The sequence below is a fragment of the Halichoerus grypus genome, chromosome 11 (assembly GCF_964656455.1).
Source record: "Halichoerus grypus chromosome 11, mHalGry1.hap1.1, whole genome shotgun sequence".
Taxonomy (NCBI): Eukaryota; Metazoa; Chordata; class Mammalia; order Carnivora; family Phocidae; genus Halichoerus; species Halichoerus grypus.
The window spans coordinates 23854548-23881713 of record NC_135722.1 but is presented as its reverse complement, the minus strand read 5'-3'; the positions used below and the strand labels follow the sequence as shown (position 1 = coordinate 23881713).

Below are 27166 nucleotides of genomic sequence, written 5' to 3'. Positions count from 1 at the left end.
GTGTACTTTTTAGGTATTCTTGCAGTGTTGGGGTCCACCCACGTTGCCACGTATAGATAGAGTTTTTTTTTAAGTAGACTACACCCGACGTGGGGCTTGAACTCATGACCCCGAGATCAGGAATCACACGCTCTACCGACTGAGCCAGCCAGGCGCCCCAATATAGCTGTATGTTTTTAACTGCTGTAAGCTATTCCATTGTGTGAGTATACTGCGCTTTGTTTATTCATCCCTTAACAAGACCTTTAAGCTGTTACCACGACCGGCCCCACTGCTGTGGAAATCCTGTGCACCAGAGCAGGACTTTATAATATTCTCGAGGTAGAGTTGCTGGATCAAAGGGTTTGCGCATTTCTAACCTGACCAGATCTTGCCAGCTCACCTTCTGAAATGGTCCTACCCTCCTCTGCCCCCATTAGTGGTTTACGAGAGCACCTGTTTTCACACATTTCTCCTGGTATTTAGCATTTAGGGTTCTTAGTTTCCCAAGGGCACAAAGTGGTTTTAATGTCCTTTCCCCTAATGACGAGCCAGGGGAGTGTGGCAAGCCCGGGCCAGGCCTCAGCCCGTCCCCCACTCCGCCTCCATTTGCATGTAGATGGAGAAGCCTGAGGGCCTTCCGCAGAGGCTGGTCCGTGTTGGTGTGGCGGGAATTTCCAGGTCCGGACCTCCAGCTTTTAGGGCCGGCTGATAAGGTCTAGTTCTGCTGAAGGGTAGAATGTTTCCTCTTGACATGGACTCAGGGTGTCAGGGTGCTGCTTCTCTGGCACGGCATCTAGAAGGCAGGCCCGTGCTTGACTCTGTGACAGCTGCTGAGACCACAGAACTGAGAGTGCGCCTTGCTGAGCAAACCAGCAAAGCCGTGGGGAGCCACTTTCTGGACCCCACCGCTGCCAGAGGTATGGGGGCGTGATGACCCAGAAGGCAGGCTCTTGAATCAGGTGGTCTGGGTTCAGATACTGGCTGTTGACCTTAGGCTGGTTGCAGAGCTTTTCTGTGCCTCAGTGGGCTCTTTAACCCCTGATGAGGATACTGCCAGCCTCATGGCATTCTTGGGGAGAATGGACAAGGCCATGCCTGCAAGGTACCTCTTAGCCCAGTGCCCCGGGCTTCATCAGCACTGGCCCCACGTGCTTAACTAATCCATGCTCTGAGCCTGGGTTTGAGGGCTGGGAGTGACATTTACGTCCGGATCCCCAGGGCCTCCACGGAAGTGGGCGTTCAGTTAATGCTTGTTGAATGAGTATGAGTTTCTGCCTACACGTATGCGCATCACTTCGTACATACAGCAGGTTACTTAAGGCTTTTGAGTTTTATTCTGAGAGCCATGAGGGTATTTTTAACTAGAGACCATTGTGATCCCATTTGTAGTCTTCAAACAAGAGATGAGGACTGTTGGTCCACTGGACATTTATCAGTCCTAAAATTTCATGAACTTGAACTGAGGTTTTTCTGACTCATATTCACATGACTTTTAAAAAATATATTCTTCCCATTTCCCCCCTTCCTGAGATGTTTCTTCCCTGCCTTCCTGGTCTTTCTGAAGTACATTCAAATGGCTTTCTTCCTATCAGTGGCTCTGAAAATACCTAAGTATTTGGAGTTTGCCCTTGGGCTGGTCTACCAGTTCTAGGGGGTGGTCTCCTACGTGACCTGGGATATATTGAAGGGTCAGTGCTAAGTGGATTCTGGAAGCAGGGTCCTGAGAATTCTGGATATATTAGAGTTCCGCTGCACATTCAGATGGCTCACCTGGGTCTGTGGTACTGCACTAGAATACTTTGTCCCATAGTAAGTTTTGTATCGAAGGGGGTATGCATACCCTGCGGAGCCGTCATGCAGGCAAAGTGACTGATGGTAATTTTCCATATGTTGGTTCGGTGCTGACTTCAGGGGAATGAACAGCTTGCTTCGGGGAGGGTCATTAAATTTCCTGGGTTCTCTGGAGTACCTCCTTTAAAATGAGTTCCTAAGGTGAACTGAACAGCCTCAAAGATTTTGAAAGAGAAATGCCCTTTCTCTAAATACATTTAGAGGGACTGTTTAAAGGAAGCCCTGGTTGTTCCCTTTTCTATTTAAAGAATTTTCATTTCTTTGAGAAATGGAGGATGAGAGCAGAATGGGAAGAAATGGAAATCTCCGTGGACTTGAGGTATTTGCACACATTGGGTACCGTAAAAAGGCCATTTAGTGGATTTAGAAACGGGGGGAGGGGGGAGGGGACAAAACAGAGTAACAGGCTGGCTTTGTAAAATAAGTAAATAACACTGCCGCTTGGAGAAGGTGACTCGGATGAAGGTAGTAAAATAATGTGGTAAAGATTAAACCCAAAGAAGACAAGCAAAACAACCCAGAAGTCAGAAGTACAAAGTTGTCAGTGCTGATGGGAGAGCAAAGTAGTCAGAACTGTGGGGGGAGGAAGGGCCAGGCCCCAAGGACAATGGATTGAAATCCCATTGGATTCGAATTTTACTTACCGTCCACAGGCATTTCCTGAGATGTGGGGATGGAAGTAAGTGTGTGTATGTGTGTGTGTGTGTGTGTGTGTGTGTGTGTGATGTGGGGATGGAAGTAAGTGTGTGTGTGTGTGTGTGTGTGTGTGTGTGTGTGTGAGATGTGGGGATGGAAGTAAGTGTGTGTGTGTGTGTGTGTGTGTGTGTGATGTGGGGATGGAAGTAAGTGTGTGTGTGTGTGTGTGTGTGTGTGTGTGATGTGGGGATGGAAGTGTGTGTGTGTGTGTGTGTGTGTGTACACACAGCCCTGTATATATATGTGTGTGGGTATGTGTACCCGTATAAACAGTGCTAGCCGTGGTCCTGGGAGGACATTTCACATGGGACACAGGAGGTCTTCATCCTGTATCAGCTTATCTGTTTTAAAATGATAGATCGGGGACTACATCACTGGGGCTTTTCAGAACAGTTATTTATTGTTCCCTTATCTGTAAGACACTCTGGCAAGTCCTGCTGGATATCCAAGTTTTCCCCTGACTTTAAGTAAGGAGTGCGGCAGGAGAGGGAGAGTGTGCTCATGGATAGGTCTCGGTAAGGTGTGGTGTAGTAGTGTGGAGAGCCGTCCGGCCCTGAGAGTGGCACGGACCCGATGCCGTGGAATACCGAGGAGGTCCACACTACTCCTGCTGTGATGGATAAACAAGGATTGGGAAGGAGGTCCTGATGCGGACTTGGAGGAAGGGGTGGGAGATAGGCTGGAACGCCAGGCTCGCATGCGCAGAGTCCCAGAGGTAGGAAGGTATGCGGTATAATTGGGGAACCCCAAAGATGACAGCTTTGCTGGAGTCTCAAGGAGCAGTGGGAGCCAAAGCTGGAAAGAGGGCATACTCTACTACGACTACTCCTAACTGTGTTCCCAGTTGTTGGCATTTCCTGTGTCCCGGTTGTTGGCATTTCCTGTGTCCCAGGCACCACGGAAAATGCTTTACTCAAGATCCCTAGGAGGGGCGCCTGGGTGGCTCAGTCAGTTAAGCGTCCACCTTTGGCTCAGGTCATGATCTTGGGGTCCTGGGATCGAGCCTTGTGTCAGACTCTCTGCTCAGCGGGGAGTCTGCTTCTCCCTCTCCCTCTGCCCTCCCCCCAACCCCCCTTGCTCGTGCTCACACTCTCTGTCTCTCAAACAAAATAAATAAAATCTTAAAAAAAAAAAAAAGATCCCTATGAGATAGGGACTGTCACCATCACTACTTGACCCGGTAAGAGACTGATGCTCAGAAAAGCCAGCACCTTGCAAGGACTTGGGCAAAGGACAGGCGGCGGGCTCTGGGCTTTCCCAGCTGCCGGCCCCATGCTTTGGAGGGGGGAAGGAGTGGTGGTGGTGAAGAGCACGCATGCCAGGGAGAGCTTGGGCTTGTGTGGTGGCCACTGGGAGGCCTTGGCCTAGATGGAAGCGGTGTAGCCAGACTGGGGTTGGGCAGCACGCAGGCTCCCGTGTGTGCGAGTGCTAGGAGGGCCCGCATGTGCTGTCAGATGCAGGCTGCCGGGGAGGGGCCTGGATTTGGCGACCTTTGAGCCAGCCATTTCCCTGGAATGGTGAGAGCCGAAGCTGGGTTTGTAAGTGAGGCTCAAGCAGTTGAGCTAGGGAGGAAGTGCAGGCCACCAGGCGTCAGGAGAGTCCCAGACTTGGATTTCTGGACCAGTAAAATGATCAAAAATAAACCCCGAAAGGGTGGGCTCCTGATGTCAGGTCACCTACTTTTATTTGATCAAATGAGAACAACGTAAAAAAAAAAACAAAAAACCCACCCATTCTTTTATAAAAGAAATCACATTTTACTCCGCAAATGTAGGAATTTCTCATCCTCAGAAAAAAAAGATGGTCTTTTTAAATGGAACAGTTTACTTGTAGGGAGTTCCCAGCAATGGCTCCTGAATGTCTAAGATTGTTGCTGACCAGTGAACACCTTGCAGTGGACCTGGGTGTTCCCACACACAACATTTGGGACCTACTGGTAGAAGCTGTTTTGTCCCCAGGCATGACTTCAGGGGATGGGGAAGGAAGCTGCAGGGCTGAGGGGTCGGGGGAGCGGGAGGATGCAGGTGCCCGGCGGCGTTCAGGCTTGTGGGTGTTTAGGATTTCGAGAAGGGTATTCTAGGGCAGGAAGACCTGACCATGTCCACAGGAACTGGGGAGGGATCTTGTGACCACGGGAGCGGGGAAGAAAGCCAGAGAGGAGGGAGGGAAGAGTAGTGGAGGGGGCAGACCGAGCATTTATTTAGCACCTGGCAGGAAGGCATTAGGAGACATCTCTCCCTTAATCCTTGTAAGAAGCCTTGGGGTGGGGGGGGCAGAGGTGCTGCTGACCCGTTTGCCAGGTGGGGACCTAAAGGCACAGGTGTCTGGTGTATCTGAGTTGTCTGACGGTGGGGTCTGATGGCGGGGTCACGTAGTTGAGGTTCGCACGGAGCCTGACACCTTTTATTTCTGCATGTGGGTCCCTAACTCCGGATGGCATTGGCATGCCGTTTGGGAACCTTTTCAATGACTCATTTAATTTATTTGGAGTAACCGTAGTGAGGTGTGGAGGCACTTCTGATTCCCTTGGGGACTTGTGTGGTTGGTCGTCTTGTGACTTGGGGACCGTTTCGGTTGGCGACGCTCCTCAAGAGCAGGATCATTGTTTGGCAATTGGCAGATGGGATGACACAGATACACAGATTTCCACTTGGTGACGAATGGTCCTTTCTTAAAGGTGTCCAGTGTGTGCACCGCGCCCGGCTCAGCTTCACTCTTTTGTATGCGGGTTGGGGTCCTTGCATGAAGGTGGCAGCTGGGGCTCCAGGGCTCTCGTTTGTCCCTCTCGTGAAACTGCAGCTCAGGGAGAGGGAGGGAGATCCCTGAGCAGGCAGGATTCGAACCCTGGCCCCAGCCCTCTCAGCCCAGACTCTTCTCGCCTCACTTCTGTGGAGGGGGGTCTCTCTCTCACATTGGCATGAACCACAAAGCTCGTAAGGGAATCTTTGAACAGCTGTACAAGGACGGTTTCAGAATTTCAGACATTTTCCTCTTTTAATGGAAGCTCTGTCTGGCTAGTTGGTTAATGGGGGCCAGGGTCTCCCAGGCCGCTCACTTCCTAATTTCCCAGCAATATCCACGGAGAAAATCCACCCTGCAGGGAGCTTATGACTTCATGAGCTCAGTCAAAGTCAATCTCACAGCATGGGCAGCAGCTTTGATCGTCTTGATGGGTGTTTTGGTTTCCACCAAGGGGGGGAATGAAGAGAGGGGCTTCCCCCAGGATTTCTGCATCGCTTCGCTGGCCTCACCGTCTTGCCTGGCTCTCCTGGGAAGGCGCAGTGTGCCTGCCCAGGATTCAGCCTCAGCCTGGGGCTTTATCTCCCCTACAGCCTGAGGGCTTCCAGGCCTTTGTTTCTGGAAGTTGTTGCTCCGCTGGAAGGCAGCCAGATGATGGAACCAGAGGTGCACACCTTGAGGAAAGCTTTTTCTGCATTTAGAGGAGCCAAGGGGGCTCCTTCCTGGCAGACCTGCTCCTCCCAGGAGGAGGCGTGTGGGGCCCTCGTGCATGTGTGGGGTTTTCTCAGGCAGACCCACTGATAAAGTATTTACATCAGGGTCTTGGTACCCAGCCCTGGTTTGTTTTTAAAGTCTTAACAACACATCAGCCGTTAGGATGCCGGCTTGTTAGCTTTTGGTTTCTTGCTTGCGGTTTTTGTTTTTATGAAGAGTGGAGAATCCAGGCCTGATCTTCTGAGAAGGAGCCTGCTGTGTGGGAGAAAACGAGTCCCTTGTGTGTCTAATAGTGATGAGGCTCCCGCTTGCCGGACGTTTGCTGTGCGCCCCTGCCCGCAGTGTTCTCGAGGCTTTGCCGCATTCTCGCTGCCGTCTTCCCATGATCGTCCAGGTGGGTTGAATTGTGTCCATAAAAAAAAGGTATGTTCCAGTCCAGTTTTGAACGCGACCTTATTTGGAAATGGGGTCTTTGCAAATGCAGTTAGTTAAGAGGAGGTCATACTGGATTAGGGTGGGTCCTGATTGCAAGGACTGGTGTCCTTATGAGGAAGGGACACACAGACACACGCTGAGGATGATGGCCACGTAAAGACAGAGGTAGAAATTGGAGTGATGTAGATACAAACCAAGGAACGCCGAGGATTGCCAGCAACCACCAGACGCTAGGGGAGAGGTGAGGAAGCATTCTTCCCTGCAGCATTCAGAGAGAGCACAGTCTTGCCGACACCTTGATTTTGAACTTCTAGCCTCCAGAACTGTGAGAGAGTAGATTTCTGCTGTTTTAAGCCATCTGGTTTAGGACAATGGAGCCCTAGAAAACAGTACAGTAGGGATTACCTAGAAGGGTATTAACCCCATTTTGTAGATGAACAAACCAAGGCTCAGAAGCGTTAAGCATCTTGCCCCAGGTCACTCCGCTTCTGTGTGGAGACGGACAGATGGGGTGATGGCATGATGGTGCTGCCAAGTCCACACCTTCAACGGGGTGACTCTCTGATGCTCGCTATTTAGGACACCTGGGGTTCTTCAACTGGAGACAAAGACAGGGAGTCTCGAGCAGGGGAGTGTGGGAGGATCCATCAGGGTGTCTTAAGGGAAGAAAGATAGAGGACCAGAGGAAGCACAGGGGCTTAAACTTGTCTGTTAATGGTTTGTTTTTAAATTGGCGATACATATAATGGTACAAAAATTGAAGAACACATAGTGAGAACATAGTTCCCTCTCTCGCCCTTGCTGTCTTGTTACTCAGTTTACTAGTTACCAGTCAGTTATACCAGTTCTCCAGCCCAGAGGAAACGAGTCCTCAGATCCTTGTGTGTTCTTTGAGAGGTAGCTGTTTAATATAGAATATATAACATCTAATACACAGATAGAACATTTGTAGGGTCTTTATATCATGGGGTATGTGTATAATACTGTGTGTATGTAACATCAATTTAATGTCTTTATAATCTACGTGCTTTTCTACCATTTGCATATATTTTTTTGATTTGAATTTTGTTGTTTTGAAAAAGAAACACAACCAGATGGTATGATATTCATAAGGTACCAAAGAACACACAGTGAGAAGTCTCCCTCTTACCTAATCCCCAGCCCCCCCTCATCTCCTCCCTGAAGGCACCTGTTTTCTGGTTATTCTTGTTGTCTATTTACTGAATATATCTCAGAGATCTCTCTGTCAGAACAGAAAGAGCCGCCTCATTTATTTTTATGGTTTATGGTATTCACGGCATTCTGTTATGTGGCTGTACCATAAATTATTTAATCTATCTGCTGTTGCTAGCTAGGATGACTTACATCTTTGCTGTGACAAACAGTGTTCTATTAAATAGCCTTATACGTAGGTTTTTTTAAATATCTAGAGAAGTGGAATTGTTGAGTTGAAGAGTTAAGTGCATTTGATGTTTTGATGGTTATGCCGAACTGTCCTCCAGAGAGTCTGTTCCAATCTCCCTGTCCCCAGCCATAAATGAGGGTGCTGATCTCCCCACTGCTTTCCAACCCACTGTGTTAGCAACATTTTATCGCAGTTGGTGCCTTATTTTATTTCTCTTATAAGGAGTAAGCATCTTTTCTTTCTTTCTTTTTCTGGGGGGGTGGGGGGTGAGAGTGCGAGAGAGTGGGGGGAAGCAGAGGGAGAGAGAGAATCTTAAGTACGCTCCACGCCCAGCACAGAGCCTCATGTGGGGCTCCATCCCACAACCCTGAGACCATGACCTGAGCTGAAATCAAGATTTGGATGCTTAACTGACTGAGCCACCTGGGTGCCCCTGACTGAGCATCTTTTCTTGTTGATGTGTAGGATCTGTTTTAATTTCTTATGATTTGTGGGAACTAGTTTTAAGGAAGTTAACCCCTCCATGATACAAGTGGCAGATAGATTTTCTCACTTTAGTTAGATGCATTCATCCTTTCTAGATGAAGAAATTCTTCTAGGTTTTCATGTCACATGTAGGCCTTCTTTGCCCAGATTTACGTATTAAAAAAAAACTCATGTTTTCTTCTTTGGATTCATTTTTCATATGTCAATCTTTCACCCATCTGGAATTTATTTTGGTGTCATGTGTGAGTCAGGGATTCAACTTTATTTTTTGCCAGGTGGCTATCTGTGTGTTCCATTCATTTATTAAATAATCCCTTCCTGTCCCCAGACTTGACCTGCATTAGCTTTCTATTGCTGTGTAACAATAGAACCACAAACTTGGTGTTTTAAAACAGCACACGTTTATTATTTCATGTTTTCTGTGGGACAGGAGACTGGGCATGGCATAGCCAGGCTCTGCAAGGTTCTAGTCGAGGGGGTCAGCTGGAGCTGCGGTCTCATCTGAGGCTCAACTGGGGAAGGATCCATTTCCAAACTCGCGTGGTTGTTAGCATTCATTTCCTCACAGGCAGCTGGATGGAGGCCTCATTTTTTTGCTGGATGTCGGCTGGGGGTTGGTCTCTGTTCCTTGGCATGTCACAGCATGACCTTTTGTTTCATCAAGTCAGCAAGAGAAAGAGGGGCCCTGCAATGTTCTGTAACATAATTGCATACATCCTGTTTGCTTTGCCTTATTCTGTTGATCAGAAGCAAGTCATGGGTCCTGTCCACATTCCAGGGGAGAGGATCACACAAGGGCTTGACACCCGGAGAAGGGGGAGGCTCTGCAGGGGCCTTCTTAAGAGTATGTCTGCCAGCCTACCTTACTATACTTTAAATTTCTATGTATATTTGAACCCATTTCTGAAGCCCCACCAGCTTTGGAGGCGTGGTAGAGGAAGAGAAGGCTGCATGAAGATGGGGAGGAGGTGCTCATCTTTCCCGACTCCCTGCCATGAGCCTAACCAACCCTGGCCAGCTGCAGACTCTGTTTCTCTGAGCCCTTTGGCAGCTGGCTTCATTCCCTGGCTGAACTTGACACAAAGGCTGCCTGCTACCTTCATGCCCACACTCCGTGTCTCCAGACTGAGTTAACCTAGCAACTGCTTGGGTGTAAAGGAAGTTTGCAGCTTTACTTCCATGCATTTGAGCTGGAATTCTCTGTTTTATTAGAGATTATGTTCATATTGGTGAATATTACCTTTTAGCTGCACCACTGCCTCGAGATGAAATCCAGTGTGATGTTGCAACTTGAAAGTGTTATCCCAGTAGAGTGCGGTAATCGGACAAACCGTGTGTGGGGGTTAGAGATGCTGATGGATTGGTACCAGTCCTCTTCCCTGGAGAGCACGAGCATGCAGAACAGGCCTCTGGAAGAAGGATGGGAATTCTGGCAGCTGTGTTCTCTTCACACTTCCTTGTATCAGTTTTATTACCTATGGTTTGTCCCCCCCCCCCCCCCCCCCCCCCCGCCGCAAATACCCAGTTAGTTTCCCAAAGGTTGTTATGGACTGATTGGTCTGCTGGCAGTAGAGGGTTTAAACTTTAATTAAAAGATGATGGGGGCACCTGGGTGGCTCATTCGGTTAAGCATCTGACTCTTGATTTCGACTCAGGTCAGGATCTCAGGGTCGTGAGATGGAGCCCTGCGTTGGGTTCCACGCTGGGCATGGAGCCCGCTTAAGATTCTCTCTCTCCCTCTCTCTCTGCCCCTCCCCCCCATGCACTCTTTCTCTAAAAAATAATATAAAATAAAAGATGATGGGTTGCAGCTACCACAAATAGTGTATGAACTGGTGTGCCTGTGGTATGAGCTCGGGCGCTGAGTTGCACAGGGTGGACGGGTATAGGAGGATGCAGTCATTCTTGATGGAGGGAGGGGAATGGAACCTGTCCATGGGCCAGGACAGAGAGCTGACTTGGAAGAAGAAGGGGTAGTAAGGGATTTTTTTAAAAAGTGGAAGGGTGTGAGACCAAAAAAGAATTTTAGTGTTGTTCAGATGTGCTGATGCTGGTAAAAACTTCTCAGAACAAGTGAGTAAGGAATTGAGTGGCCAGGCTCAGGAGAATGGCTGTTTAGAATATGCCTTTGGCAGGGTTGGAGAATCAGTGGATGCAGAGAGGGCCCCATTTCGCTATCGGGTAGGAGGAGTTGGAGAACTTTCATTTCCCTAGGAGTTTAGGGTGCTGGCCGGGGAACTGAACTGGTCCCACAGTTGGGGACCATCAGGGTTGAATGAGCTGATGTTGGCAATAAACCTGTCAGGTAATTCTTTAAAGTTGTTGCCAGTGAATTGGATCATGGTAGAAGTTGAACTTGGAAGTGTATACATTTAGATCCTTATGGGCCTTCACAATCAAGAAAAGGATTGTTAGAGGGATTAATTCTGTGGATCCTGCTCTTCCAGAAATGTGGAGGGTCAGTGTCCTAGTAGGAAAAGGAAGGTTGGTGGAGGTGACCCAGGACTTATAGGTGGTGGGGCTGGAAAGTTTGTCCCTTGCAGGAGGTGATGCGAGCTGTCCAGGGGAGCCTCTGCAGGGGGCTTGTGTATGGGAGAGAGGGATGGGGGGCCTCGGGAGAATGGATGACGGATGTTTACTGGAAACACTGGCAGATGCCACCAGGAGGGAAGATGTTGGTATGTCTTATGCACACTCTTTAACCCTCTCCTGGGCCAGTGGATGAATTTGGTTTCATTCATTATCAAACTTACCATGTTCCAGGCATTGTGGTAGGCACTTGGGTATACTGAGTTGAAAAACACACAGTCTGTTCTCTCTAGGAACTCAGTGTAGTGGGGGTGGGAAAGACACTTTGAAGTATCTGAGATGATGTTGGAATAAATGGGACTTCTTTTCCTGGAAGAATCTGTTTGAGTTGAATTCTGTTGTGTGGCAGGGTGGAGAGTGACTTCGGTGGTCTGTGTGTGTGTGTGTGTGTGTGTGTGTACGTGCGTGCATATGCATGCCTATGTGTTTGTGTGTGCAAGTTTAGCTGTATCGCTTTGGCTTTTTATTTTTCTTGGACTCTTGGAAATATGTGTGCTTAGAATATATTTGTAAATGTGTTTTGTTTGGGTGCTCTCAGTCTATTGAAACTCAAGCCAAATTCAGTAACTTGATTTATTAGCATGAAAACTGCATTGCTCAGGCATGTGCTTAGCCCACTGAGTGACTTTCAGAGCTTTCTGGAGGTAGGTGATTCAGGGTGGCTTGATGGCTCCATGTATCAGGGACCTAGGCTTCTTTCTTACGCCTTCTCTGCTAACTACTCCATGGCCTAGAGTGACTGCTTGAGTACCAGCCATGGCATCTGAATTCCAGTCTGGAGGAAGGAGACAGACCCTTAGCGGAATGAGCTCCTTCTTAAGGATCCTTCCTGTAAGTCACATACAAGACTTCTGTCTACATCCGTTGGCCAAAATGTAGTCTCACAGCCACATTCTGCTGCAAAAGAGACTAAGCAATGGGCTGAGGTCAAATCGGGAGCCCTCCTAGTAACTGCAGGAAGAAAAAACACATAATAGGGGGTATATGCAGGGGTTAATTATGAAGGGAAATAGAGCAAATACTAGAGTCTTACTTCTGAACTCTTGTTTTAGGACAAGAAAGGGTGCCGCGGTACCTGGCTTTGCTAGGTTAGTACATTATGGGAAACATGCCCGATCCTCCCGGGCAGCTTTGAAAGAAGAATGAGAGTTATCCTGGAGAGTCCAGGTAGGGAGAGGCCCGATAAGGTGCCTTAAGGTTGGGGGGGTGGTTAGGGAAAATGGACAGTGGCGTTGAGCCAGAACCCCACGTCCACTCTGTGCTGTGGATGCCAGTTTGCAGGGCTGCAAGGCTTCATGGAACATGCCCCAGGGCGAGCTCTTTTTATTGATTCATGACGGCTTATGATGCTCCGGGGTGATGCAGGGTAAGCTGGCCAGTTGAAAATAACCAGGAGCTCATTCACATTTTTGGGAGGAAGGGAAATGGCATTGAAGCATCTCTCCCCATTCTGGCAAAGGCAGAAATGCAAACTGTAGCCCTCTGTGAGCTGGATCCTGCCTTTCTCCAGCCTCATGCTCCCTCGAGGTTCGCATACATACGGCAGTGCCGAGCTGCTCCATCCAGTCCCCTGCCCGGGGTGGTAGGGCGGTCCGGGGCTGGGCAGCCTCCTCCGTTCTGTTCGTGACATTCACGTGACACGTGTCTGGTACTGATGTGTGTTCAGTGTTTTCCTGCACACATCAGCTCTCCTTGAGGTCCCTAAGCTCCTGGGTTCAGTGGGGGCTATTTCACACACATCCTCGGGTCCCCAGCACAGCTGTGGTTGGCGCCTGTGGCTGGACCCAGCGCCCTAGACTTGAGGGCCCCTCCAGGTGTCAGTCCTGGAAGGGTTTCCATGTTTTCTTAGCCTCATGGTCTCACCTAAGGGGGAGGCACTGCTTTACCCAGAGCAAATTATTGAGCAGGAAAAGATAGTTAAAGGTAAATTGATCACCAGCTGAGCCCTCCAGAGTCAGCTCATCGAAACATTTACATTTTAAACACCCACACTCAGAGTGGTTTTCCTAGCAGTCCTAATGCCTTGGGTGTTAGAGCGAGAAGGGGTTCTTTAGCTTCAGTGCCGTTTTCGCTTTGAGGGGTATAGCTACTGAAGCACATTTTCTGTATCCGTTCATCCGGTGGTGGGTACTCGGGTTGCATCTGCGTCTTGGCTATTGTGAACAATGCTGCAGTGAACATGGGGGTGCAGATACCTTTTCAAGTTCGACGAGTGTTGGGATCGTGAGTCTCAGAGCTTCTGGTCCATTTGTTTTACGTTGTTGCTGTTCTTTTGCCTCTTCTGAAGGCATTGGGTACGCAAGGTTATATTGAGTCAAGTTAGCTCAAGTTTTTCCCTAGGTACCCTGCACAGGAGAGAATTTATAAGACGTACCGGACCTTGTAGCTCTGTGCAGAGACATACGGTGTGGATGTCGTACCTGGGACACGGTTCCCGAGCCAGTGGCTGTCTCCTGGAGGGGGATCTCCTGGTCCCTTGATCCCAGCCTGCCTTGCAACTCTTTTGCCGTATGTGTCCTTGTCTTGTCTCTTCTTATTAGCCAACTGTTTATCAGTGTGGAGCTTTATCAAGACTGTTAGAGAAAGGTCCTGTATCCTGTGGGGCCACCTGATTCGGTGGAGGCCAGCGGCGTGGGAGATGAAAGAGTTCACTGGAGGCAGAACAAAGGAGATAGAAGTTTATGGAAGACACTGCAAGGGAGCGGCCGGCAGGACAGCAGAGGAGAGACCCTCTGCCAGGAGGCAGTGGTGGGGGGCTGTGGTTAAAGGGGAAGGTGAGGAGACATGGGAACGTATGGGATTTTCCTTTTTTGGTACCTGTGTCCCGGTGTAAGTAGCCCCTTGGTCACCTAGGACTTAATGGTGGCTATTTTGAGGTGGGTGGCCTGATGGCCCTGTCTGGATTCAGTCAGGGGGTCACTGTGGACCCTTCTACCTTACTCAGATTTCCATTGCTCAAGTTGGTTGCCTAAAAGCGGCCTCTACTTATCCCTTCTCTAGGAGTGGCCAAGCTGGCTTTAAATATTGTTGCCTTTAAAATAACAAGGTGATAGAGATTTTTTTTAATTTTTATTTTTTAATTTTTTTTTGTTTTTGTTTTTTTTTTTTTATTTGAGAGAGAGAGAGAGAGAGTGAGAGAGAGCATGAGAGGAGAGAGGGTCAGAGGGAGAAGCAGGCTCCCCGCCGAGCAGGGAGCCAGACGCGGGACTCGATCCAGGGACTCCGGGATCATGACCCGAGCTGAAGGCCGTCGCTCAACCAACTGAGCCACCCAGGCGCCCGAGATTTTTTTTTTTTAAATGGAGCCTCTTAATTGAGCCTTAATTTCCATGGAAGTATTTTTATAAGATTTATAACTGTATTTAGTTGCTCTGTAATGGTACCACCAATTTGCATAATGCTGATCATTCAGGCAGTCCAAAGTAATTTATAGCTAGATCTTCATTCATTACCAGGTGGCAGATAGTATCCCCATTCTGTTGCTGGGGAAATTGAGGCTTCTTAGAGAGGAATATATGACCCATAGAAAGTCAAACCACAGAGGGAATTACCACCAGGGTTCCCTGGCATTTGTCTTTCCTTCTCACCAGTGACTTTATCAGGATGGGCACAATCTCGTTAGGGAACTAACCTACTGGCGGTGATTAGTTGGTTTGAGTTACTCCTTTTAGAAATGGGATTACTGTTTCTCTTTGCATACATAAAATGGAAATTTTAATTCACTTTGCTCACCCACCATGAAGGTTAATGAAGGAATGTGAGCTTTGTTAAGCAGTTTGGGAGAATGACAGTATGAGAAATGTTACATTGTTAATGGTAAACTTGGGCTCTTGTAGGGCACCTCATGGAGGCGGTTTCTGGTTTTCCCAATTACAACACAGGTGCTGATAAATCCCAGTCTATTTCCTTTCTGTCTAACCCAGCCGAGGACTTCTTTCAGAATATTCCCCCACAAACCAGATGTTTTGAAATAGCTTGTTGCCAAGCTGCAATTATTAGATAATAATTTGTATTGTTAAAACATTAATGGAAGACATTTATAACTGAGAGAGGAGTCCACTGGAAGGATGTAGTTATTGTTACCACGCTAATGTGTTTGAACAAAGACATTCGATGTGCTAATTGCTCGGCATTTAGGCAAGTGGACACGTTTTATTGGCCCTTTTGAACCAGTCCTGGGAACCTTCAGGACTCCCAGCCACTGGGGACCTCAGTTTGGAAGTTGCTGATGGAGACCTCTGGGCCACTGCTGACCCCAGGAGAGTTAAGGCATTATCATTTAGGTTTTGGTTTTCATATTGGTTGGGAAATGTCATATAAAAAAAAAAAATCTAGGAAATCTTTCTCTCGGGGGCCCATGGTCTACCTAGAGCTGTGACTGGTTCTTTCAGTTCTCTTTTCCCCATGCTCCGCGTCAGTAGGCCACACCTCGGGGAAATACAGACCTCAGTGGGAAGGTCGACAGGGAGGGACAGCCAGGACTCTGTAGGCAGAGTGATTTGGGCCTGGACCCCAGCTGTATGACTTTGACTATGTCACTTAACCTCTCTGATCTCAAGTTTCTTCGTCTGCAAAATGGAGGCAGTATCTACCTCAGTGGATTATTGTGAGGACTACATGGGATAGCATTTATAAGAAAGGGGTATCACAGACTAGCACCCGGTAGGCTCTTCATATTGTTAGGAACAAAGTAACTCGTGAACACGGAAGATTCTGTTGGCAGGTACACATCCTGTTGAAAGATTTGCTCTCATCTCCTCATACTTTGTAAGAGTCCATCTCTCTAATGGTCATGTAGATAGTCCTAATACTGCGATGTTCCCCCCTCCCTTGGGGGAGGGAAGTCAGGTCCATGGGGCCCTTTCTTAGCCTGCAATTTGCCCAAACCGCCATCATCACAAACCGCCCTCTGGCAGTATGGCCTCGGAAATCCAAGGGTGTTTGGCGTCTCCCCCCGAGTTGGCATTGCCCTAGCTTCAGCTGTGAGCAGGAGCCGGCGGTAGCCCTGCCCTGCCCAGGCTGGGAACATGGTGTGTGTGTGGGTATTCGAGGCACGCTTGGGGCGCCTGTCAGAAAAGCTGCATTTTCTACTCTTTGTTCTTCCATCGAAAGCTGAAGAAAGGTCCTTTCTTACTTGGCCTCACGGCCTGCGAGTTGGAGCTCTTTGGTCCTTCCTTCCTCAGTTTTATTTCCTCAGCTTTTCTGGGTTGGTGTAATTAGTCCCATGTTCGGGGCCTCTTTTGTAAACTCTTTGAAGACAAGGGCTGTATCTACCCTACTTGGGACATAATGGGTGAAATAAAATGTATTATTAAAGTGAATTGTACTTGTTCCTTTTAACTTTCTGGCTACTAGAAACATAAGTTACATACGTGGCGTCACTGTGTTTCTAGTAGACAATGCTGGTTACAGCCCCCTCTCTCTGTCCAGTTAGTACCCTGTGTGGACCCACCTGGGTTGTATGGCTGGGTGGAGGGTTGGGGGCAGAGGTGGGCATGAGGTGCTCTGACTGGCTAGCTTAGACCACTGTAGTGAGGTCTAGTGAGTTGAATGGTCACCCCTCAAAAGATTTGTCTACCCCAAACCTGTGTGTGAGGCTTTTGTCCTCCAGAATTGTGAGGGAATAAACCTCTATTGTTGTAAGCCAGCCAGTTTGTGGCCACCTAGGTTTACAGCTCTCCTAGGAAGCTCATACACTAGGAGATGGCTGCCCATTATCTCTGATGGAGGCTGGGGAGGAATCCCCGAAAGGAACCGGAAGAAGCTAATGCAAAAACTGGGCTGGCCTATTAAACTGTCACTGTCACAGACCCCTGTCCCACCCTGTAGAATTATTCTGGAAATTAGAAGTGATGATATATACAAAGTGCCTAGCTTAGTTTCCACAGTGAAGGAAGTTTTCTTTATTATGGTGAAAGGTGCTCTGCCATTCTCCTTAACCTTGGCAACGAGATAGAGGGTGGTTGTGCCAGTAATTCTAGTAGTTTGGAGGTATTTCATGTCTAGGTGGCTCGGGAGGCTATCCTCCAGGTTTTTGGGTTATCTCCCCTATTTAGTTGCATGGGGAAGAGGAGAAACAGTTTGCTGATTATGAGGGTTTTTTTCCCTGCTTGATTAGAAATCTGCTGTCTTTTTGGTGCTCATTAAGTACTTGAATTGTATCGCTCCATTTTTGGGAAAATAGCGTTACTCTAGTTTACCTAGAGATTTTGGGCTCCCCTCAAAGATGTTAGAAATGGCTCTCACACTACTAATTGCAAAATAAACATTTCCAGCCCCATGTGCAACAGACATATTTGGCCAGTATTTATGTTGGTGGGGAAGAGAAAGAGTATTTGTTGACTGTCTACAGTACGTCAGGCAGTTTTGTGCAATCAGTTCGGTTAATTTCTCCTGCTGGGCCTGCAGGGTATTATTGCTTGGTTGATAGACTCTCTGGGGTGAAATGACCTGTCTGGGGGCACATCCTCAGTGGGAAAACTGAGAGTCCTATTCCAGCCAGTCTTGCCTTTTCTCTGAGGAAGTGGTGACATGGCAGCAAAATGTGTAAAACAGGTCATCTGGGCTAGTTTCATTAGGTGGGAATTGGGTGGGGTGGGTTGTGGGTGGGGAGAGACTCTGTGCCCTCCCCTGGAGCCCTCCTACCCAAGCTGACTGGGAGGCATCTCTGCAGAGCTCATTTCGAGAATCATTTTTCCTTACTTGATGCCTCCCTCACTCACCTTCTCTCTGATTCTGTGGATCGTCCGTTGCATTTGTCCCTTCAGTTATCAGACTATAGCATTTCGAGGTTTTCATCTGAGATGAGTCAGAACATGAAGTAGGCTCCACGGGAGAGAGTGTTTCTGCAGATTCCATAAGTTGGCCTGCCGAGGTGGTAGAACTTTCAGGAGAATGGGATGGTGATGCTGAAGGTCCTCACTGGGGCCCTTTCATGCTTGGGCTCCACTCAGGCTCTGTGTCTTGGAAGGTAACCTGCTGCTTATTTATGGTGGTATGCTCACATAAGGATGGATATTAGAGAATGTATTAGTCAGAGTATGATAGGCCTTTGCTGCAGTAATAAATTTCCCCAGTAGTTCATTGGTTTAACACATACAAGTCTACTCTTCACTTACACAAAGACTCTGCAGGGGGGGTGGCAGGAATGGGAGGGGCTCTACTCCTCATGGTGACTTTGTCCAGGGCCGATCAAGGCTCTCCCGCCTGGAACATCGGCGTAGCAAGGGAAGAGTTTGCAGGAATTGTCATGTGCTGCTTCTTCTGTTCCTAACCCTGAAAGTGATAGGAATCACCTTGCCCACATTCCATTGGCCCAAACTAGTCAACCTGGGAAGTGAGGGCAATGGGGCGGTGCAGATGGGGATGGTGGTATAGATGCCAGAGATGGAGGTGAGTACCACTCTTTGTCACAGATGGTGGAGAGCACACCTGTTGATGATGGGTTCATTAAATCCAAGCATGTGCTCAGGCCCATGTACTTGAGAAAAAAATTTAAGACCTGGGCTCCTCAGAGTCAGGGGCTGTATTTCTGTAAATCTCTTACCAGGCTCTCTTCCTCACACTTTCTCAGCACTCAGCGAATGTTGGTTGCGTTGAATTCATGAGACATTTAAAATCTGGGTCTGATTGACAGTGCCACTTCTTTTAGACATTGGGTTCGGATCCACTCTGAACCAGGACGGCCTCTTCTTAACCCGATTACATCTGCAAAGACCCTCTTTACGGGTTTAGGTCACATTCACCGGTAATGGAGGTCAGAACTTAAACTTATCTTTGGGGGGTGGGGAGACACAATTCTGCCCTCTATGGTAGTATAGGTAAAGGCTTAACACAGTATGCACACACAGTAGGCCTTCAATAAATAATAGTTTCCATTACTCTTCTCAGGAGAGTGTTTGGGAAAACCCACGCGGAATTTTCTAACTGAATTTTGCTGTATTTTCAGACCTTTGAGGTTTATAGTATCAATAAAACCAGAGCATTTTCTGTTGTTGTTGTTGTTGTTGTTGTTTTTGTAATGCACAGCTTTTATTTGCAATATGATGTTCTTCTAGGGTATGTATATGAGATGCCATGCATCTCAATTACGGAATGGGTTTGGCATTCAGATTTTGAGTGACTTTCTCGCCCGGTACTGTCGGTTTCCTTCTGGCACTTTTGTCTTGCTTAACGATGCAAAACAGAAAATGCACACAAATGGTTCCCCAAAATGAGGACTGTCGTTATTGCTTCTTTTACCTCTGGGGCCCCAAACTGCAGAAGCTTATTACTGCAAGGCAATGAGGGCTCTAAATCTCCCGCCTCCATATATTACATTCTGTATTACACTCAGACATGGTGAAATTAATTGTGGCCAAGGCAGGGGAGACAGGAAAAACCTATAATGGTTTATCATATTTTGCAGGCTTTGTGAGGGCCATAAATTTAAGCATATAGGAATTGTATTTATTCCTTAGATTTCACAAATTTGTCATGTACCCTTTCTCTGAGGATGACAAGTTCTTTAAGACAACAGAGTCTCGGATTTTGAAGTAGAGAGGGGGCAGCGATGGAGATGTTCCTGGTGTCCCAGATGACCACAGAGTCGTCCCTCTCAAGCTCCTTGGGTTACATGGCTGTTAATAGCTAAATTATTAATGCAGGTTTGCTAGTGGAGGGAAGCGGTTTTGAGTATTGCCTCTCCTCTGACATCAGCTCTTTTATAGCCACCATTGTAGGAGTCAGATTTCATATGGAACAGTTTATAAATTGAATAGTGTGTGTGTGTGTGTGTGTGTGTGTGTGTGTGTGGTGGAAAGAGCTGCAGTGGCCTCCATATATCTTGTGAGTGCTCTTGTGAGTCTGAAACCTTGCGATGTAGGAATTTACATCTTGGAATTTGATCAACTTGGAGCTGGCTCAAACAAGGAAATTGACCTATTCCTGAATTCTGCTGATGGTTCAGCAGCTTCTGTCGCCATGGAAATGCCCTGTTTGGATAGCGAAGTTGCATATTCCAAGGGTTGAAATTGTCTGAAATGTTAGGTTCTTTAAGATGATAGTGAAGCACTTTTGCCCACAGATTCCCCTGATGGCTGTGTCAATAGGAATGCAGCTTTGATTTGATAATCTTTATTTTCTTTTCAAAGCAAAAAGTCGATAGATTGATTTTAAAGAAAAATCATAGAATGATGTAGCTATCCCTTGGTATTACCCCTGTAGCCCACTGGCATCAAACTTTGTTGACAGTGACCCAAAGAAACACATTTATATGTCCGCACAAACATTTGTACACGAATGGTTCATAGCTGTGTTTTTCATAATAGCTCCAAAGTGGTAACTACCCTGATGTCATCAGTAGATGGATGAGTAAATAAATGTGTTCTATACATGCAGTGAAATATTATGCAGCCATCAAAAGGGATGAAGTACTGATGTGTGTTACAACACGACTGAACCTTTAGAACATTATCCTAAGTGAAATAAGTCAAACACAAAAGACCACATGTTGTATGATTCTGTTTATATGAAAATGTCCAGAATTGGTAAATCCATGGAGATGGAAAATAGATTGGTGGTAACCCAGGGCTGGGGTGAGGGTTTGAGAAGAGCTGGGGAGTGAATGCTAATGGGTATGTGGTTTCCTTTTGGGGTGATGAAATATTCTTAAACTGATGTGGTGATGATTATGTAACTCTGAGTATACTAAACACCTCGAGTTGCATACTTGAGGTGGGTAAATTTTATGGTATGTGAATTATATGTCAATCAGGCTGTTAAAAATCACATTTGCAGGGCGCCTGGGTGGCTCAGTCGGTTAAGTGTCTGCCTTCGGCTCAGGTCATGGTCCCGGGGTCCTGGGATCGAGTCCCGCATCGGGCTCCTTGCTCTGCGGGGAGCCTGCTTCTCCCTCTCCTCCCCACTTGTGGTCTCTCTCACTGTCTCTGTCTCTCTTTCTCAAATAAGTAAATAAAATCTAAAAAGAAAATTAAAAAAAATCACATTTGTAGCACAAGCTAGATCATTTACATGAAGCTGGATCAAAACCTACTCTTTTGTGTCTGATACATTCTGGTTGAGTCCAATCTATTCCATTCTGTTTCTTTAAAAAGTTGCTAGATGTGACCCACCACATTGATTTTTCCAGGTTATGGAAAAATTTTATAGATTCCTCTCCATTTTACTGATGAAAAACACTGAGTCCCAGAGCTTAAGAAGTGGGTGCAAGGTTACCCAGTGTATTAATGACTAAGTTGAGACCATAAGCTGTCTTCTGACACCCACACCAGCTGCGCTAGCCTAGAGGTCTTTTTAAAAGATTGAGCAGAACTTGGGGTTAAGAAAAGGTACTGGCAATGAATAGCCTCCTTGTCAACACCTTCACATGGAGTCTGGAGTGGTTAGGAAAGCTCATGCCCCAGAGGATGGCTGGTTGCATAGTTTTGCATCGAGCACGGTATTCAGTACATGGAACACCACATGGCCACAGTGTAGGCAGGCAGCCCCACTTGTTTATTTTTCAAGAAAAGATGCTATTTTCTGAGTATCGCAGGGTAAAAAGTTCAGAAATTTCTAGCTGCCTGTCATTTAGACTACCTGGCTTCCCTAGCCCTTCCACTGAAAGTAAAATTCAAGGTAGGGATTGATAGAAATTTGAGAAAATACCTATAGGAAATTAAGGAGAGAAGGGAAGCTGGTGTTTCCCTATAGCTCGTGACCCCGTTCGTTGGTGTCAGTGAATTGTCAATGAACATGGCCTTGGCCAGAGATGCAGACAAGAGAATTTTCCTGGAGTAGAGGATGGGGAGGGAGGTGGGGGTGGAGGTACCCAGAGGGGCCCGGTCATTGTGTAGACTTGTACTGCGTTCTCTACAGGGTTCATTTCGGGGGCCCTAGGAGCCGATTTAGACCTGCTCTCCCCTCCTATGTCTATGAGAGGCCATTTCTTGGCCACGGCTGTTTTTTCACTACATTTTGCTCAACATTTGGACAGAACGCTGTACCTCCTTGGTTAATTATTTGCATAAATATTTGCTTCATCCCAGCAGGGCCATTTCCTGTGTTAAAAAGACGCACGTGGATCTAAAGGTTTTTCTTTCCTTCTTCCCATTATGAATGCGGTGATGGTCCAAGGGGCCCACCTCAGGAACAGAAAACCTCCTGTGCACTCCTTCCGGGCTGGCAGGAGGAGGTGCGTGGAGGAGCGGCCTGGACTTCCAGGGGGCTGGTCTTCAGCAGGGCTCCTAGGGTTGCCCCCTTGGTGCCTAGAAGGGAAATCCGCCATTGGCTGGGTTTCAGGACAACAGCCAGAGGCCCCTGTGCGTGGTGGCAGTGTGGGGTGGAGCTCTGTTTCTGGACCAAGAACCGTTGTCCTTCTTTGCCTGGATTGAGAAAGCCAGGGGCTAGGAGCACAACAAAGATAATGAGAGCAGCAGGTATAAATAATACGTAACAAAACAGTAATGGTTAACCTCTTTTGGGGTCAGTCTCTTGTAAACTGTGCCACCTTCTTTTTTTTTTTTTAAAAAAGATTTATTTATGGGGCGCCTGGGTGGCTCAGTCGTTAAGCGTCTGCCTTCGGCTCAGGTCATGGTCCCAGGGTCCTGGGATCGAGCCCCACCTCGGGCTCCCCGCTCAGCGGGAAGCCTGCTTCTCTCTCTCCCACTCCCCCTGATTGTGTTCCCTCTCTCGCTGTGTCTCTATCAAATAAATAAATAAAATCTTTAAAAAAAAAAAAAGATTTATTTATTTATTTTAGAGAGAGAGAGGGAGAGTGTGTGTGCACATGCAAGATTTGGGGGAGCGGCAGAGGGAGAGGGAGAAGCAGACTCCCCGCTGAGCACGGAGCCCAACGCAGGGCTCCATCCCACGGCCCTGAGATCATGCCCTAGCTGAAACCAAGAGTCGGGCGCTCAACCAACTGAGCCACCCAGGGGCCCCAAACTGTGCCAGCTTCTCAGCAAGAGAAGCTGAGATGCTCCCAGCTCTGGCAGACCCGCCTCCAGGCCCGGCCCCACCATCCGCTCCCGTGTAACCTTGGGAATGCAATGTCTCCCCTTCCGAACCTCAGTTTTCTCCTCTAGCACACGCGGACCGTGATATGCTCGCCTTGGGGGATGACGGGCGATGCGTGCCCAGCACGTCCTGTACAGAATGGCCCGTATTCCGTGCTCAGAAATGATGGCTATTTTTCTGGTTGGGTGGCACCTTTCCTCGTTCCCACTGGACAGATCAGCTGCTGAGGCCCAAGCAGGTTGTGCAGCTTCCACCAGGTAGTTCAGGCCTGTCTGACTCTGGACCTCTTCGTTTACCGCTGTGTTTTCCGTGCCGGTCATCTGATGGCTACGGGTTGAGCTTATCGAAGACACCTGGCTGCCTTGTCTTGCCGGAGGGAATTGACTCTCCCAGGTGACCTCAAAGATGTTTGCAGGAGGAGGGCTGTCCCAAAGCATGTCCCTCCCTTCCCTCTTCCTCTGTTCCAGGCACTGCTGAGGCGGAGGAGGTGTTTTCCACTGCCCTTTTGAACTGAAGCACTCAGCTGATTTCTGGTTGCACACATTCCTTTGTCTTCCAGTTTCAGTATGCGTGTGCCTTCTGTTCGTCTCATCTGTTGGAGATTATAATCTGTCGTGGCAGATAAAGGCCCTTTCCCTCCCTCTCCTTTGATGATGGCAAACATTCCTCGGGGCTAATAAGTATTGGATGCACCCAAGAAAGAGAATAAACACATTTAATAGTAGATTGATTCTCTGAGGCCTTCCCGCTCTGTCTCCTCTGGGCCGGAGCATATTCACCCTTTGTCAAGCTTGTGTGCTGAGATCACTTAGAGCCTGGTGGACAAGATGATTAAAAACAAAACAACCAAAACAATTCTGGAATGAACCTCTGGAGAGGATTACCCTGGATTCCCTGGGAGACTGTCCTCGTGGGTCCAGGGAGGTGGAAGGTGGGGGTCCGGGAGCGTGGGGTTTGTTTGTGAAGGCTGCAGCTCTCTGATTGGGGCCTGGGTCTGACGGCTCAAGGAATCCCACGGACTCAGTGTAGTAGTGGTAATAGCAGTTTAAAGCAGGCTCATTACCGGGCTGGTTATTGCTTTTGTTCAGAATGGCCCATCTAAGTCAGGCCCTATTAAATACAGCAATTTAACTGACACTTAGCCTCTTTAGGGAGATAAATTATCCTTTGGCTTGGTCACCTCCACTTTGAAATTTGATCATCAGTACGAGCCCGGGGAGAGTAGTTCAGGCAGATGCGTGGGCTCACGGAAGCCCACATTTCAGTCACTTGTTGGGCATGCATTTAATGAGGACCTACTCTGTACCCGGCACCGTGGAAAGCCCTGGATATTTGGTGAAAAGGGAGATGGCGTGCGCCCTGCTTTTCAGGTGTTCGCAGCTTTTGTTCAGTCATGAAGCAGTGAGTGGGCACCTAATGTGTGCAGAGCCCCATGCTTGCCAGTGTACAGGGGGCAGAATAATGGTGGAACGTGTGTACCACTGGGGCCCTTACCCTTTTGTGCCGAGGGCCACTGTGCAGTCATTTAACCGGGTACAGCCTGGAACCGAGTGAGCATTCCAAGAGAGGTGCAGAGAGTGCTGTGCGCACGGAGGAGGGAGCACGTGATTCTGTTGGCTGGATTGAGGAAGGCTTTATGGCAGAGGTGACATCTACTGATCCTTGAAGGAAGTTCTCCCTGATGAGAGGAGCTTAAAGCAGGGCTACTCCTCCGGGGCCCAGACTGAGGCTGCTCCGTTGCTCATCTGTCTTGACACTTGCACGGTTGCTGCTGGGTGTTCTCAGCTTCTCCTTGCATGCCTGCTGTGTTCTCATCCTACCCCACTCCTGCCTTCAGGCTTTGTGTTCACACCATCCCAGCCCCCTCTCCCTCCTCCTCTTCCAACTCAGCTCCCGTGTGTCACTGGCCAGCATGGGCCCTACTCCTAAAGACCCTAAGGGAAGAATTACGGGCCACCTGTTCATCTTTTCTGGGCATGCCATGCATGCCCCTGGCCCCTGGCAATCCCATCCTGGATGGAGGCCCCTTTCGGGTGCAGGCAGCAGTGGTCAGGGTCCAGCACAAGCGACAGTATCGTGACCCACTCATCAGGGGCCCTGGGCACAGCAACATCTAGGAAAGGTGAGTCATGTGTCCTGTGGGTCCAGCCTTGTGGCTCAAGAGAAGGTCTCTGCATGTACCTGCGGAGACGTGTGCGAGGATGTTCCCCGCAGCTCTGTTTGCATTCGTGAAACCTTGGAAACAGTCTTATTGACCATTTAAGGAGACTGAGTAAATAATAGATGGCGCCATCATAAAGTGGAGTGCTATCTAGCAACTAAAATGAATAGCCTAGATCTTTACACACTGATGTGGGCAAATCTCTAAGGAACTTTAGAGTGGGAAAGAGGAAAGATCTGTGATGTAGGCCACTTGAGTTTATTTTAAAACCTCAAAAACTGTATGTTTATCTGTTTGTCCATGTAGTATATATGTATATAGTGTGTGTATGTACATCATTATATATATATGCACCCATATGTATGTTATATTTCGGTGTATATATAAATATATAGTATATATATAAAATGCACATGTGATTGAATTATGCATGTGTGATAAAAGTAGAAAACAGAAAGAAGATACACATGGGGCGCCTGGGGGGCTCAGTTGTTCCTGCCCTTGGCGGGAAGCCTGCTTCTCCCTCTCCCACTCCCCCTGCTTGTGTCCCCTCTCTCGCATTCTCTCTCTGTCAAATAAATAAAATAAAATCTTAAAAAAAAAAAAAGATACACACCAGGATTGTTGTTACCTCTGGGATGATAGTTGGGAGGGGCCTCTCAACCATCCATCTCAGTAGTGTTTTATTCCTTAAGAAAGATGAAATATGGCAAAATATTAGTGTTTGTGAATGTGGGGGTCTAGGTATATGAGTCTATTATGTTAAAATCTCTACTTCTTTATATGTTTGAAATATTTCATACTGTTAAAAAGCACGTTTAGAGAATGGGCGATTATGTGGGGTGTCTAGAGTGTAGCTTGTGAGGCGGGTAAAAAGGTAAGTGAAACCTCAGTCATGGAGGCCGAGAGTCTTGTAGCCCGCGGGGTTCTGGATGTAGGACCTGGGGGGAGACATGGTGTGCGGACAGCGATGTGATCAGTCTTCAGTGTGAAGAGTCTCTGTGGGGAAAGAGCTCAGGGGCCCAGCGCTTGGGTAGGAAGCTGCCGTAACGGTCCAGGCAGAGTGGGGAAGAGTCAGATACAGGAGGGAAGGAAGGATGACTCAGACAGCCTTGAGGTGAAGCAGCAGGACCTGGTAAAGCCAGGATGTGGACAATCACATTCTAGTGGAGCCCTTGCTTCTTGGAGGAAGTCTTGGCTGCTGGCACGGTAGAACTGGTTTACCCAGACCCCAGGGCTGCGTGTTCTAGCAGTTCAGTGGGACCTTCTCTGTCAGGAACATGCCCGGAAAAGCAGGTTATGGTTGGAAAGAGAGCTTGGAGAAAACAATGACTCTGAGGAGAAGGTGGTTGTCTTCCAGAGTCTGACCGTTCAGGTATTAAATCCATAATGTTTCGAGGTTTGAGTGTCATGTTGACGCGTGCTCACAATGGAAAGTACCTATCGTATTTCCAAGTCGCACACTCGAGGCCACTTACCACAGAAAGGTTCTGTGGAGGACGTCTTTAAAAAGCTCCATTTATGCATTACTGTGCATTGTCTTTATCAAAGAAATATCTTTTAATCGAATTATTAGGCGGAAATGGTCTTTTGAGAGTCAAAGTGCAGCCTACTTTGTATGACAGATGGCCTCCATCCCCATTACAATTGTGAAAAATACCTCAGGGGGACCTCCAAAAAAATTAAAATAAAATTGTGAGAAATAACTTTTATTGCTATTTTTCCTGTTATTTGTTGTTGAAAATTCAGTTAACTGCCCTCCTCCCTGCTTTTTTTAAAAGGCTCTGGCTCTTTGTCTTAGCACCCACCCTGGGCCATACTGGATTTTCCCAATCCAGGTGTCAGGCCTCTCCCAGACTGGGGAGGGTCCCCCAGAATCTTACCTAGCTGCAGGGCAGTAAGTCTCACCTCACAGAAAGGGCCTCAGGAGTTCACAACTGTTGCTCCAGATAAATGGCTTTCCGCTGATTTTTATCTTGGCCTGGTTAAGTGGGTCAAGGGTCCCTATGGTGTACCTACCCCATTGCTTCCCACTTTTTAGTAGAAAAGGATGGGAGAGTGACCACCTAAGTAATAAGGTGATATTTATACAACAGAAGCTCACAGTCCTC

The 27166-nt window shown here is 47.8% G+C and overlaps 1 protein-coding gene and 1 non-coding gene across 4 annotated transcripts in view; one reads left to right on the top strand and one right to left on the bottom strand.

Annotated features, from left to right (window-relative positions):
* The window catches only part of LDLRAD3 (low density lipoprotein receptor class A domain containing 3), a 222634-nt gene that overhangs the window by 15491 nt on the left and 179977 nt on the right, over positions 1-27166 (top strand). The window lies entirely within an intron of this gene.
* TRNAR-CCU (transfer RNA arginine (anticodon CCU)) lies at positions 82-154 on the bottom strand. The gene has a single exon. It is a non-coding gene; the product is annotated as a tRNA-Arg (tRNA).